Genomic DNA, 6,543 nt, shown 5'->3' with positions numbered 1-6,543 from the left:
ACATATCAACACATGGTCTTCTAGATTTTGCTCAGAAGTCTCAACTGAGGGGAAATGCATACTCTCCAGAGACAGCTCTAATCATTATGGAATTTTGTTTGTTTGTTTTTTATCCTGCAACAAGTATAAATTGACCTTCTAGAAATTTCCTTTCATCACACTTAGTATTGTCCTTTTGAGACAGAGTAAGTCTAATCCCATTTCTACACGATAGGCCTTCAGATTCTTGAAGTCAGTCCTAATTAAACTTCCCTCCACCCCAATAAAGGGACATCTACATGCTGCAGTAGATAGAGTACAATGCAGGTAGTCAGGAAAATTCATTTTCCTGAGTTTAAATCCGGCCTCAGACATTTACCAGTGCTGTGACCCTGGGCAAGTCACTTTACCCTGTTTGCTTCAGTTCCTAAACTGTAAAATAAGCTAGAGAAGGAAATGACAAACCACTCTAGAATCTTTGCCAAGAAAACCCTAAATGGGTAACAAAAAGTCAGATATGATTGAAACCAATGAACAACAACCACCCCCATACACTTACCTCTTAGAATGGCTAGCTCCATTGAAGTCTAAGTTTAATTTGCCTTAAAGTTTTGCAAGGTCCTTCCTTATCTCCCTAATTGTTGATACTTTCAACAAAATATTAATTTATTTTGTCTTTATTTATTGAACAACTATTATTCCCTCAGCATGAAATAGAAACTCCTTAAAGGCAGAGAATGATGTATTTTGTCTTTGTATTTCCACTACCAGACATAGCATAAAAATGCTTCTTCACTTGATTTGAACATGGCCACATACACAACTATGGGTAGTGATCATCTTTGAGTGTCAGTAACACCAATGGCCCAGTTTCCTCATCTTTGAAATGAGAGGTATAGAATAGATCACCTCTAAACTTTCTTTATATTCTATCACCAATGAACAATATATTTGAGATAAAGAGATAATAATTATCAGACCATATTTATGAGCATGTAGACTATCCTGCAGATAGTCTTTATTCATCTTGCTAGATTTTAGTTTTCTATACCTCCTCCAATTTTCTTGTATCTACCTGCTTTTTGGAAATACTGTATATTTACCCATTCCCTCTACAGTAAAATGTCAAGATGTTTCTTTTCACATTCTCTTTGCATCTTTGGTGTTTAGCAGTGTCTCAACAATAGTAGGTGCTTCCTTGATGCTTTTCTCTAGACACCACACAGCTTATCCATGCCCTTATTAAAATGTAGCTGCAAGAACTGAAAACAATATTGTGTTGTGAAAGTGGTTGACTGGGGCAGAATACAGTGGGCTATCACTTCTTTATTCCTCTCATGAATTCACTGTTAGAATATACACTTGCAAATATAGATGAGTATCATAATTTGGTGTTTGCTACTTTATTTATCTATTTATTTATTTATTTATTTTTGCGAGGCGATTAGGGTTCAGTGATTTGCCCAGGGTCACATGGCTAGCAAATATCATGTGTATGAGACAGGATTTGAATTCAGGTCCACCTGACTTCAGGGCCAGTGCTTTATCCACTGCACACCCTAGCTGTCCCATCTGCTACTTTATTGAGTGTGGTATAAGGAAGAGAAAGTTGAATATACACTCAAATCTTTCATTGCAAATATCATTTGCTACCTTTTTGAACCAGGAAAATCAATTACTATCTGTGAGCCTTAGTTTCCTCCTTTGAAAAAAGGTCAATCATAGCTTCCCTGCCCAAATGACAGGACTGTAGCAACGATCAAATTAGATAAGGTCCATGAAAGTACTTTGAAAAACTGTCAAGTCCTTTCTATATTTGGAATGTTATTATTAGTATTGAGAGACAGTGTAGTGTTTAGAGCATTCTAGTTTCGAAGCAAGAAAGATAAAGTTTTAAGTGCTTCATCTGGCAAATATTGCCTTTAACTTAGTCTCTCAGTTGTCCAGACAACTCCTTGATACTATAAGTTGCAGAATAGTTTTCTTTCTCTCTTTTTTTTAAGGCAATTGGGGTTAACTGACTTGCTCAGAGTCGCACAGCTAGTAAGTGTTAAGTGTTTGGTCTGAGGCTGGATTTGAACTCAGGTCCTCCTGACCTCAGGGCCAGTGCTCTATCCATTGTGCCACCTAGCTGCCCCAAAATGCTTGCCTTTTGTTTCTTTCTTTTCTTTCTTTTTTTTTTGAGAGTCAATTGTGGTTAAGTGACTTGCCCAAGGTCACACAGCTAGTAAGTGTTAAGTGTCTGGTCACAGATTGGATTTGAACTCAGGTCCTCCTGACTCCAAGGCTGGTGCTCTATCCATTGAGCCACCTAGCTGTCCCAGAATAGTTTTCAATCTGCATTGGTAGAAGGAGTTTTGTTATCCAGAACTTCCTTATATCAGTAAAATTCCAAGTTTCCTATCCTATTATTACTACTTCTGTTACTTGAGAATAAAGTTAGAAAATTATTAAATATTCCTAGAAAGGAAACAGATTGCAGCTACTTTTGTCTATAGTTCAGCATATTAAGTTTATAACATTAAGGGTTAATAGATGTAATTTTAAGCAAAGTTGCAAAGAAAGTAACTTTCTTGATACAAGTTGTTCACTATAGAGCCACTTTGCCAGTGTCACAGTAAATGTGAACTAGAGTTAGCATAACCATTCCCATGTAAGATCATAAGATTCAGTGGTGGAAGTAAGCAACTAGCCCAAATCTTATCTCTCCTAGCTTCCCCATTCTCCAGATGTGAAAACTGAGACCCAAAGAGGAGAAATAATTTATCCAGTCACATAGGGAAGGAAAATTGATACTTAAGCCTATGTCTTATGATTCCACATTCAGTGTACTTTTCACTACATCTTATTAACTCCATTTTACTCTACATATTCTCTAAGAAACGTACCAAATAAAGCTATTTTCCCCTATAATGATCGAATCTTGGGTGGCATATGCCTACACAGCTGTAGGTATCTAATTAGAATATAAATCAGGTCCTGGTTTGGGGAAAATCCAAAGACTAGAATACTAGTTTCTTAATAGTTGCCTCTTTTTCCTGAAATGTGGTGCAAATATTAACAACAACACAACTGATCAGGAAGCCCTGAAGATAAATTTGCCTGGTTTAAGAGAAGTAGAAACATACTCTCCTTAAATGAAACTTACTCTTGATCCAGAGGGTCCTCTTCAAGAAAGTTGGTTATTTCTGAGTAGTACAAGATGTGCCACCCAGACATTTGTGCAATTGGATTTAAAACGGGGTCATAAAATCATTTCATTTAAAATGCCACTATCATATATGATTTAGACATAAAGGGTAGTACCATAATGGAGAAGGGAATAATTTATGACCAAATAAGAGTTAGAGAACGTTATGAAATGCAAAATGGATAATTTTGATTACATTAAATCAAAAAGATTTTGCACAAAGAAAACCAATGCAACCAAGATTAGAAGGGAAGCAATAAGCTGGGAAACAATTTTTATAGCCAGTGTCTCTGATAAAGGCTTCATTTCTAAAATATATAGAGAATTGAGTCAAATCTATAAGAATACAAGTCATTTCCCAATTAAAAAATGGTCAAAGGATATGAACAGGCAGTTTTCAGATGAAGAAACTAAAGCTATCTACAGTGATATGAAAAAAATATTCTAAATCATTATTGATTAGATAAATGCAAATTAAAACAACCCTGAGGTACCACCTCATACCTATAAGATTGACTAATATCACAAATAAAGCAAAATTATAAATGTTGGAGATATTGGAATATTTGGACACTAATACACTATTGGAGGAGTTATGAACTGATCCCATCATTCTGGAAAGCAATTTGGAACTATGTCCAAAGGACTATAAATCTATGCATACCCTTTGATCCAGCAATACTAGGTTTATATCCCAAACAGATCATAGAAAGGGAAAGGAACCAATAGGTACAAAAATATTTACAGCAGCTCTTTTTGTGGTGGCCAAGAATTGGAAATTGAGGGGATGCCCATCAGTTGGGGATTGGCTGAACAGGTTGTGGTGTATTAATGTAATGGAATACTATTGCTGTATAAGAAATCATGAACAGGCAGATTTCAGAAAAACCTGAAAAGACTTGAACTGATGATTGAATGAAGTGAGCAGAACCAGGAGAACATTGTACACAGTAACAGCAACATTGTGCAAGAATCAACTTTGACAGACTTAGCTCTTGTCAGAAATACAATGATCTGAGACAATTCCAAAAGACTCATGATATCCATTGCCAGAGAAAGAACTAAACAATCTGAATGCAAATCAAAGCATACTATTCTCTCTCTATCTCTCTCTCTCTGTCTCTCTCTTTCTCTCTGTCTCTCTGTTTCTGTCTCTCTCTCTCTCTTTCTCTCTCTGTCTCTCTTTTGATTTTTCCCCCTTTTGTTCTGATTCTTTTTTCACAACATGACTAATGTGGAAATACTTTTAATATGATTGTACATATATCAGATTACATGCCACCTTAGGGAGGAGGGATGGGATGGAGGGGGAAATTTTTGGAACTCAAAAATCTTATAAAAGTGAATATTGAAAATAAAATAAGATAAAAACAAAAACAAAATGCCACCATTAATTTTGATCAGTTCTGCCTTGATTAGGTTAGGAAGAATGCTCGTTTTAAAAATTCCATGGGATGTAACATGCTTCTGAACTCCCCTTCACACATTAATGAGAGCTGGAACTATTGTTTAGAAAAGTAAGGTTAAATTGGTACTATTCATTTTACTTGTAATGAGGAGCTACAGTTTCATTAATAAGAATTAATAATATGTGTATAATGGTACTTATGTAGACACATACATGCATGTGCTTACACACATATATGTATAATATTCTTCATAATAGAATTATTTTCCTTAAATCTTTTCCTTAATGTAATAAATTTGGTCCCAAGGGATTTTTTTAAATGAAATAAGCATAACTATAGATTATAGTAGTGTAGTGGAATGGGAGAGGGGCATCAGTGCATTCAACAGTAGCATTAATAAAATTTGGGGAACATGCAAAATAAAAATTTAAAAAAATCCATGAGAAATTACTTAGGCACTGTTGATTGAAAATCCTACATTTTCATCTCTTAGACAAAAATGCAATCTGCAATTTTTTTTATGGGAAACTAATACCTGAGATTTCTAGTAATCCCCAACTAGAGGTAGAGCTGTAATTAGAGATGTGTAGGTATGGCACCAAAGTACCTGAGTTTATAAAGTTCACAAATACTTGGATCTCAAGGACATCATGTTCTCTAATTATCTTCACATTGTTCATTTTTACTAATGCACAGTATCTGCTCTCAATTCCCCACCTTTTCAGCTTTGTGTGTGTGTGTGTGTGTGTGTGTGTGTGTGTGCGCGCATGCTAGACTACAAACTCTTTTGAGAAGATTTTGCATGATGAATACCTTTTGCAGGAAGGTATTTGAAAATATTAATAAACAAGATTAAAACACAATGTTTGAGAGCATAGATCTTCAAGTGAATCATAGTCAGCCAGAACATGTAGACTTGTGTCCTATTGCTAAAACAGTAGAGAATTAGCAAATAAACAGAGAGAATGACAAAGGGTCAGATAAAAGGCTATTTCTCAAAACCAACTGTTTTATCATTCCAGAAGAATGTCAGGCTACTTTTGCTTCTGGAGTTCATCACAGAATCAAAAACAATTGTTTTTGAAGGGAATTGAAAGGGACATTAGCAGCCATGTCATCAAATGCACACTTCAAAAGGAATCCTTCCTATAACTTGGCTGACTAGTGATTTATCATTCAGCTTCTGTTTGAAGACCTCTGATACTTTGAGTCAATCTGATTTTAAGTGCTAGCAATCAGGTTCTAGTGCCTTTCTCTGAATCTTATTTCCATCTTAATCCTCCTACCAATACCTCACCTCTCCTTCCCTTTATTAAAGAAGTATTTAACGAGTGTCTATTATGTGTCAGGTACAGGTCTAGAGCCTGGAAGCAGAGGACTTGAGTTCAAGTTCTCTGAGAGTCATTTGCCAGTGTTATGACCTTATTCAAGCAACTTAATTCTTTCTGGATCTTATTTTCCTTCTCTGAAAAATGAGTGTTGTGAGATGGCTTCTGAGGTGTGTATTACAGTTATAAATCTATGGTCCCTCAAATGCCCATTCCCTAGAAGTAAGTGCAGATATTTTTCCTTCCATGCTGCTATCTTCTTGTGGGTTTCCTATCAGTGTATTATACTACTACTATGCCAGTAAGGCTGCATTTTTAACAGAGCCTTTAACTAATTCCTTCACCTATGTCAGAAGTCTATTACCAGTCATTATAGAACTTAGACTTCTGGTTATCTATGTGAATGTATAGATCTGTCCAGAGGGGTCCTTATGGATTATCTAATCTAACTAGTAGTAGTAGTAGTAGTATTTGTTGTTGTTGTTATCATTGTTGTTGTTGTTTTAGTTGTAGTAGTAATTATTGTTATTGTTATGTTCCCTTTATAGATGAGAAAATTGAGGTAGAGGGAAATTAAACTGCTTGACAATATACTTAGTAAGTGGCAGGGCAAAAACTGGGACACAGATCACTTTGA

Source organism: Vombatus ursinus, unplaced genomic scaffold (genome assembly GCF_900497805.2).
Source record: "Vombatus ursinus unplaced genomic scaffold, bare-nosed wombat genome assembly UNPS02012179.1, whole genome shotgun sequence".
In the NCBI taxonomy this organism is placed as follows: domain Eukaryota; kingdom Metazoa; phylum Chordata; class Mammalia; order Diprotodontia; family Vombatidae; genus Vombatus; species Vombatus ursinus.
This window is presented reverse-complemented; position numbering follows the sequence as displayed.